The 13,372-nt window shown below is 44.4% G+C and overlaps 1 protein-coding gene across 1 annotated transcript in view; it reads left to right on the plus strand.

Moving 5' to 3' along the window:
- Positions 1-1,169: 1,169 nt before the first annotated feature.
- The window catches only part of FOXP2 (forkhead box P2), a 430,404-nt gene continuing 418,201 nt past the window's right edge, over positions 1,170-13,372 (plus strand). The window contains exon 1 of the mRNA XM_084290854.1: positions 1,170-1,298. The gene's annotated coding sequence lies outside the window, so the exon portion shown is untranslated. The remainder of the gene's footprint in view (positions 1,299-13,372) is intronic.

Here is a 13,372-nt window from a genome sequence, read left to right on the forward strand (position 1 = left end):
GCCGGGCGGAGGTTAGGGCGCTGGGAGCGGGAGGATGCTTGAATTACACAGCGCAGCCCGCTTTGTTAATTTGCTGATGTACCTGCGGGGCGGCAGCGGGATTAAGTGCTCGGCATCGAGTGCCCGGCAATCGCGGGGGCCCGCAGCATTCCTCCCGCTTCTGGCCGCGCTGCCAGCTCGTGTGCTCCCCCAGCTCCATCCTCGCTAAAAGCGTGGGGGCACCTCTGGGCTCCCCGGGGGCGGCCGGTTCCCTCGGGGGGGGGGGGGGCTTTGCACCTTGCCGCGGCCCGTCGGGAGGGGAGAGAAAGTTTTGGGAAGCGGAGGGGCGAGGATGCGGGGGGATGCGGCTGCAACGGGGGGGACCCCGACCCGCATCCTCATCCCTCCTCCCCTCCAGGGTGCCTCCCACGCGGGTCCCTACCCCCGTGCTCGGCCCGCGGCACGTCGAGGGCTGCCAGCAGGCTGCAGCCACTCGGCACTGCCAGCACAACACCCGGCTTTGTTTTCTCCCCGTCTGCTAAACTCGTTGTGTCTAACGGAGCAAAAAAGGGGGGGAGAGGAGGAGGAGGGAGGGAGAGAGGGAGGGAGGGGGAAGAGGGGGCGGGGAGGGGAGAGCAAACAACTTCCCCGACGGTTTGTTTACACAGCAGGTGGACCCGACGGCGGAGGGCGGCTCGCAGCGACCGCGCCGCCGGGGCCCGGCCGGGGGAGGCGCGGAGCGGAGCGGGGCGCGGCGGCCGGGGCAGGGCAGGGCAGGGCAGGGCGCAGCGCGTCCCGTCCCGTCCCGTCCCGCCGCACTTTTGGCTGTTGCCATCTCCCCCCCCACACCCCCTTTCCTCCCACTACCACCCCGCGCATTATTAGCACTCCTGTGCAGGCCACTTCGCGATCATGTGAGGGCTCCCTCTTCACTCCTCTTTTTCTCTCCGAAGGAGTCGGTGTGTGTGTGCAGCGTTTTTTTTTTTTTTCCTCTCCCTTTTTTTTTTTTTTTTTGCATTCCCAACAAAACACATACACACAGGCGGCACACTCCGCACACGGCCAGACCCCCGCACGCCGGGGGAGGGAGGGAGCGAGGCAGCGGCAGGCAGCGCCAGCCTGCGGGAGGGGCGCCAGGCACCGCACCCGCGGAGGGGCCCCCCCGGCCGTCCCCCCCTCCTGGCCCGCTCGGCCCGGCGGCGGCAGCGGCGGCTCCGCCCGCAGAGACTTTGCATGTGCGCGCCCGTGTGCGCGGCTCCGCTCGCCCTTTTTCTCTCGGTGTCAGCTCGTCGGGACGCCCTGCACGGTGTCTCCTCCCGGTAAGTGTTCCCCCCCCCACCCCCCGCCAACCCCCCGCACACACCCGTCCCCTCCTCCCCCCGCAATCCGGTGTGACTCGCTGCTTCCCCCCTCTCTCTCTCTCTCCCCCCCCACCCCCCCCCAAGGCTCCGTTGCTCACTCACTTGCCGCGGGAAAGTTTGGCCGGTGACATGTGTCAGCTCCCCCGGCGCCCGGGGGCACCGCTCCCGAAAACGCACCGCTTGCGGGGGGGCCGCTGAGCCGCGGGGGTGGGGGGGCCGCTGCCCCGGCCGGAGTTCGGGCTGCGCCGGAGTTTGGGCTGCGCCCGGGTCCCTTTCTCTGCACCCCCCCGCTCCGGTCCCAGCCCCACTTTCCCCAAATCTGCCGGGGCTGCGGGGCCGAGAACCGCTGCTGCCCCGCACCCTCGCCCCCCCGGCCGCCCCCCCGCGTAATTAAAACCAAACAACCTGTAGCCTTCCCGTGCGGGGCCAGAAGTGCAAGGCAGGGAGGGCTCGGGGCCGGGCTTCCCAGGGAGCGTTTCCAGGGGAGGCTCGGCCGTCCTCGCCTCGCTTCCCCGTTTGTGTTGTTTTTCTTTTTTCTTTTTTTTTCTCCCCCCCCCCCTTTTTTTTTTTTTTTTTAAAGACCTCCCCAGCAGACAGCCGGGGTGAAGAAACGTGTCACGTTTCTCCTTTGTGTGCTGCCTGCCTGCCGGAGGGAGAAGCGAACAGCCTCCCCCCCACCCCTCCGCCTCCCTCCCGTCCTCCGAGCGCGGAGGGGAGGCCGGGGCCCCCCTCCCGGAGCCGGCCGCCCCCTCGGGGCTACCTCGGGGCGCCCCCGCTGGCTCGGGTGGGGAACCGCGGGGCCTCTTGCGCCTGCCGACGGCTTTCGCCCCCTTCCCTTATACACCCCCTCCCCACCCCCCCAAAAAAAAAAAAAAAAAAAAAGCCTAAAACCAAGGATTAATAAATAATGCTGCTGGAGCTGCGGAGTTCCGCAGGCGGCCTCCGTGGCTGGTGCGTGGGGGCCTTGCCTTGAAATTGGCTCTTGAAATTCAAGAGGTCCGCGGGACCTGGAAAGTTTTGAAAGTTTAATTTTTTATTTCATTTATTTATTTATTTATTTATTTATTTATTTATTCGGAGAAGGGAGACCGCGGCGGTGAGGCATGCCCTGAGGTGTTTGCTTTTCAAGTCGGGAGTGCCGGGGTAAGGACGAGGAGGGGAGGGAGAGGCGAGCGCCGTGCCTGCCCCGCCGCCTGCCTGCCCCGCAGCGCGCTGCTTGCGCGCCCCGCGGAGCGCTCGGCCTCTGCCCGCACAGCCGCTGCCACCCAGCTGCGCTTGCATGGCAAAGGTAAAGACAGCCCGCTAGGCGATTTCTCTTTTTCTTTTTCACCCCGCAGATGTCAGGTTCAGGAGGCTGCGGGCCCGTTTCCCAGCGCAGCCCCTGGCTGGGTACTGGTGAGGTCCCAGGATGGGGTTGCTGGCATGGGGCGCAGGCTGGGTTGTGTGCGGGCAGGGTCTGTTGGCAGGAGAGCGTTCATTCAGACCTCGCAAGAGCAGTCCGGAGAGAAGGCGCGCTGCTGCTCTATTCTCAGAGGAAAAATAACCTCAAAAGTCCTTAAATTTATACTGTCATCATCTATACGTACATGGTGCAGAGCCGCAGATGGAAGCACATGCGGTAATCACTACCTGGGAATTGCTTCTATTTTTACAAAGCCTCATTTGTTTATATACTTTTTTAAAGAGAAAAAACACAGAAGATCCCCTTCCAAAGAGGATTTCCCCTGGTCTTTTCCCTGCATGAAAGCCCCTATCCAAAACTCCCTCGAGTCAGCAGGAAGCTTTCTGTTGACATCAGTGGGAATCACTCTGTTGACTCGATGCCCTTGGATCAGGCCCTTGGAAATTTCGTTACCAATGTGGGACTAGGAAGTTATGCGCTGTGTCTGTGCTCCCATGTTAATTTGTGGGGGGAAAAAAGAAGTCAGATAAAGTTTAAGAGATTTTGACACACTTTTTTTTCCTGTGCTAGGTAATTTAAAACCATTAAGGAAAAACATTACTGCTAGTAATATTACTCTAAAGAAAATATGATTAATTATTAAATCCACTTCTCTAATGCTGCACTAAACCCTTTCGAGTGAGATACAGATTTTAGTGTTCAAATTAGTATTTATTTTTAATTTAAGGCTTTCCCTGACTATAATAATTTCTTCGTATTTAGTATAGATATGGAAAAGATGCCTATTTTGCACTTACTCACTGTTTTAATGTTAGTCTTTCAAAACAGTAGTGTTCTGTAGCATTGTTGTATACTTAAATCATTTGTTTAACTGTTTAGAATAGTAAATTACTAAATAGTTGAGGGAAAGGAAACAGTGTTTCAAACAGAGCATTCCCAAAGTACATAAAGTAACCTTCATGCCAATTCATAGGTCACTTAGTGACATACAAAATGATGCATAATTAACTATTCTGATTTATTTTAATACCTAGGACCTGAAATAGGCTGTTTCATGTGCGGCCTTACTAGTGTAGGCTGTAAGATGTAACAGTAACGTTAACGTGCAAGCTTGAGCAGAATCAATTGTATAAATATTTGGGTATTTCTTTGTTTTTAGTTTAACCTTGGGAATTCTTAGGTTTTGTTACAAGACCTTTGTTTGAGTAAAGTGTGGGTAACATTTGTGAGAGGAGAAAAATTAAATGTTTTGTAGCTTTCTCCTTAGTGTAAATTTGTGTAAAATTACCAAAGGTTCTGTAAGGAGCAACCTAATTAGTGTTTACAGAGTGTGAGGAAGAGTAAAGCAAGTATGTTGAGCTCGGGATATTTTAATTAATCAATACATGTCACTATTTTTAAACCTCAGTAGGGTCTGTACCATAGCTAGGTGTTGAGTTATAGAGATTTTTGAAGTGACTGATTTTTTTTTAGTAATCATCTGTTGCTTAATACATTTTTAAGCTTTCTGTAATAGAATGCACCGAAACTATCATTTTAAGATTAAAGCTATATTTTCTCAGAAATGTTCTTGATGGACTTTAATGTATTTTAAAATATTACTATAGCATAGGCTTTATTTTCTGGACTGGTTTACATGAACTAGAATAAGCTTTTTATTTTCTGAATATACCTGATTCAGCATTGCATGCACAGGAGTTATTCAAGGCTAGTGGGCTGAAAACAACAGAAAACTTCTGAGATCTGATCCGTGCTGTGGCAGTGTTTTGCTATGTGTCATTGAAAATGTCACTTAACCTCTTTGTTTTTCATCGTCAGAATGTGAGGACTGGTATTTATCTTTCTGATAGTGTGATTAATTAATATTTCTTGAATTCTGAGGACCCTTTTCTTCCTTTTTTTTTTTTTTTTTGGCAGGTTTATTTTGGAGAAATTTAGTTCTGATAGTGGTTTAAAAAAGAATGGTTGGTGGGAGTCACCATGTTTTTTCTTTGTGAGTCAGATCATGAAGAGGTCACTTGCTTGTAGGGATTTAAAATGATTTAGGACATAGGTCACTGAGAAGTACTCATGGAGTGATTTTGACTGGAGAAAACTGCAAATAACCCTGAAACTCAAAAATGCTATCAACTGGGTTACAAAATACTAATTTTTGATACAGTTCAAGTGATTACTCTTTTTAAACTTCATGGCAGCTAGTGGGTCTGGAAGTAATGTGAATTATCTATTTTTTCATTGCCACTGTAGCATACCTCTCAACTAATCCTCATTAAAAGGAATGCTTGTCATGTAGATTCCCATTCTCTGTCCTATTTTGATCTGAAATCTTTCTTGATTGCAAATTAGTAGCACCAGAAAAAATGAGTAAAAAAAAGATGAAATTATAGAACAGGTTAGCTACAGTAAAGTAACCTCAGTATCACGTTCAGTGTTATTTGTTTGGAGGTTTGCTTCCACATTTGCTCTGTCAAAGAATGAACGTACTTACCTTAGTGCGAGTGTTTCCAATGCTAGTTTTAAACTCAAATTTCAAAACTGCTAGATTGGCATAAAAACAAGGAACAGTCCCACAAGTATCGTTTAACACTGATAATCTTTTCTTCTCCTTTTTGAGGCTCTCAGTAGTTTAATGACACTTACTGCCTTTTTAAACCTTCCAAGATGTATACTTCAAATTATAAGAGGCATCTATATCCTTTGATGCAAGATTTGCATCTGTTTTGGCTTTTCTGCTTGCTATTTTTTTTAATTTCCATTTCTGCTATATTTGCATTTTAAGGGCAAGACAATGTTTTGTGTCAGGAAGCTGGATTTAAAAGTGCCAGCAATAGCTCGTCTGTGCTGTCATCAGTGAAGTAGCTGAAAATAATCTTTTTAATGAACAGTTGCTTCGACATTCACCGGTGCACCAAAGTGTAGTTTGGGGTGATGCTGGATAGAAAAGTTTGAGCTCCGAAGAGTTATGCATGGAATGGCATTTAATATCGTGTTTTCAGTTCCCATTCTAAGGCAAATTAAATTGAAATGTTAAGCACGTTGTATTATACTACCAACTATATTAAGCATTTTTAGTGAATTGTAAAGGTTGTTCAGAAGGGGGAACAAGAGCATTGTAGGCTTAACTTTTTATCCATTCACTTAGCTATTTCGTCTTCTTGCAAATAGTAATCACACGTCCTCCTCCTTACAGCTGCAGCTGGAAAGGGTTTCGCTGCAGTTGGTTTCATATTTAAATATGTGCGCTAGTCAGGCTTGCTGCTGCGGGCAGAGCTGAGCCCTTGGATGCTGTGAGCAGCACATGCGACGGGCCCGAAGTTTGGATGCTTGTCACCGACGGCGGCAGAAGGCTTTGCTGGGGCTGTAGATTATAGAGGCGACTTTCTGTCTGATGAGGCTGTGCAAGGGAATGGGCAGGTAGGTTGAAGTGATGGGCAGCAATTTCGTTCAGCAAGAGGGAGGGGTGTTTGCTTCCCCATCACCCCACCCATGCCCTGTTGTGAGAGAAAAGTTTCTGGTCCACTGGTGACCTTAGACCCTTTGCTCAGTGTGCCCTTGGACCTCTGCATGCCCCAGACCATGGTTGCAAATTGCATCAAATTAAGCATTTCGACAAATTGCTGAGTTCAGCCCCGTTTAAGCTAGTTTGCCTGCAGGATGTTGTGAGCAAGGCACAACTGCAGCAGGCCCGTGCCAGCTCCGTTCCCCTGGGAGGTAGCCTGTCCTCTCTGCTGTTGGGCCCCAAACTGGAAATGCTTTTGAAGAGTGACATTTTGAGGCTAGATGATATATCATTATATACAACTAGGAAGTTTTTTTTTAAGCACGTTGCTTCTTTGGGTAAGTATTTACATTTTTATGAAAAATTGCCTGTACCTCATAAGATTGATGTTTTGCTGAAGGAATATGCAGTCCTATTGAAAGTCACTTGTTTTTGCTCTCACAACATGATGCATATTTTGCAACTTTGATCAGAATTTCTCAAAAATTTAAATACCGATTTATTCAATTATCTAGCTTCTGTGTTTCAGCCTAAAGCAACATGGTGCTTATTTTAAAAATGGGGATTATGTATTTGAGGTAGTTTGAATTTGTATGTTTGAGATAATTTGACGAATTACATATCTGACACATGCAGGCGTTAAAACACTGTGATCTTAACAGATGTAACCACTATTATTTTGGTGGTCTATCCTCTGGGGGAAGGAAGGGGAATGGCTGTACAAGCTCCGTGTGCTGCGCCGCTTCTCCCACAAGGCCGAGTTGGATAACTCAGTCTGCAAACTAAGGAACCTGTGTTCATACGGGTAGTCTCTGAGCTGCTGAGTTATTTCAAGCATAATATTGTGCTAAGGATCTATCAGATGTTGAATTTAAATTTGCCCAGGAATGGCTGAGAAAATCTAAAAGAGGTGAATATATCCCTGAACACCATTTAAACCCAGCATTCAGTCAAAGCCAAATCTTGTAAAAAAAAGTTGCTCTCAATTACTTCGTTGATTTCTCTTTTTGTAACTCTTAATATTTAGGAGGCTCAATGTTCTTCTGGCATTGTAACCCACCTGGTTAAAAAAAAAAAAAAAGCTCTGGGTAATCACATGCAGTAAAACCTGCAGTTGACATTTATCTGCTTGGAAATTAGATCAGAAACTGTCAAGTTTTACCACTCACAAATAATGTAAAGGAAATTTTAAGGGGTAGCTGTGGGAAGCCACGAAGGGCTTTGGAAAGGAGAGTGACAACACAAAAACAATGAAGATTTGGGAGTGCTGTGGAAAACGGCCAGAGAAAACATGTGATTGGGACAGAGCCAGCCAGCGTGGTGAGGGGGGAGCCGCTAGGAAAGTGTGGTTTTGCAGGAGAAAAGGCAGCATGATTTTTATCTGATGGCCAATATCTGAAATGCATTTTTCACCATAACTACATCAAAGAGAAGGAGCAACCAACTTTCTCCATGGCAGCGTTCTGCATGCAGTCAGGTGCAGTTTTAGCAGGCGCAGTTGACACTGGTCAAAGTTTGGGCATTAAGAGTGCTGTAAGCTATTTGAAAAAAATACTTAGGTTTTGTGATTTACAGTGTGTGTCTTTGAAAACTTATTTATTAGTTGTTGTGCTGGAAGTTGATGTTTAATTAGTGCAGTGCTAAGCATTACTTTCCTGGTGTGGCAGAGCTCTTTTGAAGATAAAGGGGAAGTATATAGAAAACAGAGGCTAGTATCTTTTGGAGTCTAAAACACAGTAATTGAAATATTTATGATTCAAGGCACTACTCAGTGAGAGAGCACAGACAGGACTGTGGTTTCATTACAGTACTTACAGTATTCTCATGACCTAAAAATGAAAACACAAAAACCTAATGCAGTCAGGTGTGCACAGACTGCAGAGATGTGCATAGCTGATGAACTTGTTATGTTTTCCACTTATGTTTTCGTCTTAGTGTAAGCAGATATTTAATTCAGATAAGGAATAAACTATTATCCTATGTACAGCACAGTAAACATAAGAGGCACTGCTGAAGACTCCCAGGTATGTGGTAAAAATGATTCTTCAGTTGAAAATGAATCTGTGGAATATATGGGTGCTAAAGCTGTGTAAATATTAGGATGTTGTTTTGCTAAAAATCATGTAATGCTTTGCCCAGAAATTCACTCAGACTCATTTGTTACAAGTCTTGAATGCATTTAAATTACTTTTAATGTTGTGATGATGCCTGTAAATTGTTTCAGTACACAATAACTGCCAGTGTACATTGAAGAATATATGTGGTCAGTAGTTCATAAGATAACTATGTTGAATATGCAGAAGAAGTTTCACACAATGTCATAAATCCTTGCACATTCTTGTGCTTAATAAGAAGGAATTAAAGTGTATTGTGACAGAAACTTGGACATATTTGGTATTTAATTCTATTTTAAGTGAATGAAGTCTTGTGGAAGAGTTTAAGATGTGTTTAACCTTGGAAGTGTTGTCCAGTCTGTTCCTGGGCCCCTGTTTATGATTGATCTGGAAAGGGTGTGAAGTGTACCAGAGCAACTGGAATTTTATATCTTTTGAACTTTCACATGGCAAGTTTTAAAAAAATGTAAATTGTTTTCCTTCCTTCCTTCCTTCCTTCCTTCCTTCCTTCCTTCCTTCCTTCCTTCCTTCCTTCCTTCCTTCCTTCCTTCCTTCCTTCCTTCCTTCCTTCCTTCCTTCCTTCCTTTTTTTTTTTTCTTTTTAAATGTATATCTGGGACCTTCAAGTGATCACTGAAAAGCCAGGAGAATGGTGACATAGCCAAAATACTCGTGTATTCTTGTAGGACACTGGTGGGGAAATTGATGATGGTTGAAATGTGTCTGTGGTGGGTGTGGAGCTGTGCATCTTTGGGAGTAGTGTGTGTCTGCGTCTGTACCCACATCCATCAGCAGCTTCCCAGGAAGAAGGTTACAGGCTTCAAAGGGAAAATCCATTGGGTAGATTTATTGAATCTCAGTTTACGGGATAGAAAACGTCCTAAAGAAGTGTGAATCCAAAATTTTTTGAAGTTGATATGAAGACTGCCTGTGTTTACTCAGAGTTTCAGCTTAGATATGGAGATTTGTTGATATTTCAGATGTATTTGTATGTTCATGTGCAAGATAAGTGTCTGAGGTTTTCCCGAGGCTACTTGGTTGCTCTTCAGAACTGCCTAGGCTGAGACTCGTGAGTGACTACTTATATGTGGCTAAGCCATCCCACTGCAAAGGAAGACAAGATACCACAAATTAGCAAGAAAGACTTTTTTCCTTCCTAATGGAGTATTATTTTTAATCCCATAGTTTTTCCACAACTGAATATTTGATTATGAATTCAACTTCCTGTCCCCTATCCCTTTTTGTCTGGACTCTGATGACAGGTCTCAAGAAACAGATAACGGTGACTCTTTAGAGTGCTCCTTGTCATTTATACAAAAGACTCTGTGTCTTGTTGACTTTTTTTTTTTTTCTAATTTTTGCAGTAACAAAAATTGTGGTGACACTTACCAAAACAGTGTTTTCTCCACTACTCCCATGAAAGAGAAGGACAAATCCTGATGACAAAGCGAGTTTCAAAACACAACCCGGAGATGATCTTTATGTTACCAGTGAAGATTGCCAAGCTTTTGGTTTTTCTTTAAATACAAGTTCTTGGACCTATATTCTCTGAGCAAGTTACCACTAAGATGAAAATCACCTATTTAAAGTGATTTTTTTTTATATTTAAACACTTTCAAGGGTTCACTTCCATTTGTTCATTCAATGAATCTGAAAAAGTGCAGCAGTTAGGTACATCGTTGGTGAAGATCCAGACATATGAGGAAGATGCTCCTTAAAAAATGAACACGTATACTTCTTTTAAATCAATGGTGTCCATCCTTTTCAGCGAACCATGGTAGCCTTGCATAGCATTGCTGGTGTTGTGTGCTGTGTGATATGTGCTACTACGGGATCTGCTCAGTAAGTTCCCAGGAGCTCTGTCCATGCTTCTCAAGCAGCGTAGTGGTTGAACACCTGTAATTCCCTACATATTTCTCTAGGCAGGGTATTGTTATAGGTTTGTTGGACTTCCTACACATTTTGTTTCTTCCTCTCCAAGAGGCTCCTTGTTCTTTCAGGCTTCTCCAGAGCAGAAGAGGAGCAGGCTGTGGGGCAGTGTTCTGGTGGTACCTCCTTGCTGCCATTTGTTGAGAGCTTCCCCCATTGCCATTTGCTTGTTGTGTGAGAGGTGAGCTGCTGTAAGGTCTGAGAAAAGTGGTGGGTGGTGCAAACTGCACGATGCTTGATTGGTCCTCCCAGGTTGCAGACTGGGCACTCCTACTTTAAATCTTCATGTGTGACTCACTAAAAGAATAAAATTATAATTATTTGATCTTGTATAAAAACGGAACCTACTGTCCTGGACTTAACTGGAGTGCTGTTTTAACCTCTTACTCAGTACATGTCTTCAGTAGCTAGAATAAAACTTTAACCACTAACTGTATTACATGTAGATGCCTGTTCATTTTGTGAATCAATGGTGCTTATATAAAAACCTCTAATTATACTTATGTATCATTTAAATACAGTTTTATAAATACGTTTTTCTATACTTGGTGACTGCTCTTCAGTTCTTTGTTGTTATGACTAAATTATTACCAGAATGGGGAAGCTGCCATTTTTTCAAGTCAATGCTAGGCATACACTTTTATCCAAATTCAGCTATTAACAACAGTTTCTCCAGCTGAATTTCTCTTCATCTCAGTCATAGATGACTGGGAGCAGAATATGACCACAGACTATAGAAAATATCTTTCTCATTGTCACCTGCAATATTACCATAATTGGAACTAACGAGTCTGCAGTTGCACAATATTTATGTTGCAATCCAAACTGACACAGCCTGGAATGCTTTGGTAGCAAAACAAAACACAGACCCAAGCCTTGGGCGGCATGGCTGGGAGGGAGGAAGCTGCTCCTCATAGGGACCTCTTTCAGTAGGGAAGTCCCCAACACACATGAAGTATGTCCTCTAGGTTTCCCTGCTTTGTTCTGGGCCAGTGGGACTTTCCGGGAGAAGAGGGGAGACGAGGCAAGGTGAGTGCTCAGAGCATGGCTGCAGAGTGGTGGTTTGTGGTTTTTGTAGGTGGTGCCTTGGGTCAGGCTGCAAAGGCCACTGTTTTGCTACACTGGGGTGATGTGGTAACAGATTGCTTCTCCTCTGAGGTCTTCTGATGGGAATGGGCTCTTTTGTTTTGTGCTTTGTTTTGTTCTTTTTACTCCTTACACTGAGAGGGTCTTTTCCAGGATGTATTATTTGGAAGAAACTCTTTTAATACATTTACTTTCATTTGACAGATGGAAATAATGAGTCACCATCCAGTGTCACCTTTACTGTTCAGATGGCTGTAGGCTCAGTGAAACTAATGTTTCACCCTGCTGCTGCTCTGGTAGGCTCTGCAACAGCTGATGAACTTGATCTATTACTCCTGGCCTTCACTCGTGACCAGAGCACGGTACACTTGCCTGTGACTGACATACTTAGATCTATGGCCACAAGCTACCTGGTCAACTCTTCAAGCCTAGCTTTAGCATTAGCTTTAACCCCTCAGGGCTCAGCTGCTTGCAGCATTTAAAACACGTCAAGGGGCTTTGCTTTATAGCAGAGATTTGACTCAGCAAGACTTGTGCTAACTCTTGCTGAAGATATGAAATACAATTTGTAGCTTATAATTGCTGTCTAATATGATCTTGGACCCTTACTTAAAATCCATTTAACTGATACCGTACTTTCTTTATAAGGTTATTATTGGGAGCTAACCTTTCCTTGTGTTGTGGTTAAATGTACAGTGTAATAAGGGTGTTTTTTAATGTGTTTAAGAGTTGGAAGATGTGTTAGAGGTAACCTTTATGCAGAGAGTTTTATATAGTTGTAGTGAGGAGAGCGATATTAAAATCCTGAACACTGGTACCATCTGAATGTAATTTGTTCTCATTGTGTTTTGTATGTGCCTGCTAACAGAAGATGGTAGAGTATATTGAGAAAATCGGATTTGTTCTCCACTACCTTTCTTACCAGTATTTATTAACCTCATGCATTGACTCCAGAAGGTTTTTGTACTTCTGATGTACACAAAAATACGGAAAAAAAAAGTATCAGGTACAGCAGATAGACTAGAATTCGTTCTTTTTTTACACTTCAAGTAGAGCTAACTAAACAGAAGACTTTAGGCACAAAATTAAAAGCCCACCAGAAATCTTTACTTTCTTGTTTAGTTCTTGATAAACAGGAATGAGACGTGTCTATTGGTGATCTGTAGGGATCACTAGACTATAGCAGATTTAAAGATTAATTTTTTTAAACAACAAAAGTTAGTACTTTTTCTCATACCTATGGCTACTCGCTTCCCTGCATTTGACTGCCTTATAGAAATGTGTGTTTAATTAGAGTTAAGTTAAAATAAAGTATTTCTCAAATTATTTTTACCTGATATGTACCTGTGTGTGTAGCATTTAGGGCACATGAGAAGGATTTCGGAACTGCAACCTTCTTTAAACTGCTCTGAACAGTAGTGAAGAGGATGAAGTTTCACACCAGAAAAGAGGTCATGAAAAAAAAAAAAAAAAGGCTGCTTAAGCAGAGAAGATAAGATGAGTGTCGTAAGTGTGGACAGCCTTTGTGGTTTTCAATTTTCTTTTTCACCGGTTTGCTTTTTTCCTGCAGTTCAGCTTTTTTTTTTTTTTTAACAAAACAAAACAAAACAATTTTTTCATTTCCCTTCTCTTTTGCCTCAAGGGGGCATTGTGGGTTGGAGAGGGGGAGCATGTTTTGCACGTAAGGCTATCAGTGAGAAATACTTGCTTTTCTTAGGTTCAATAAACTGTTGTCAGGGGTGAGCACAGCAGTAGGAATGGAGTGGGCAAGAGTGGCCCTAAGAGAAACAAACATTATTTTTTATCTTAAGTAGGTGGGGGAGGGGGCAACAGTCACGGCTCATGAGGCTGAAATTAACTGCTTTTAGCATTGGGAAGAATGATGGTGATGTAGACAAAGTGCTATCCTAAAATTTATACGTGTAATTCTTGGCTCAGATACAGACTTCTTGTGGAACTTTAGGGTAGAGTTGCTTAATCTCAGTGCAGTAAAGATAAATTCA

This window comes from Netta rufina (assembly GCF_964035555.1).
Source record: "Netta rufina genome assembly, chromosome: 1".
Lineage (NCBI taxonomy): Eukaryota > Metazoa > Chordata > Aves > Anseriformes > Anatidae > Netta > Netta rufina.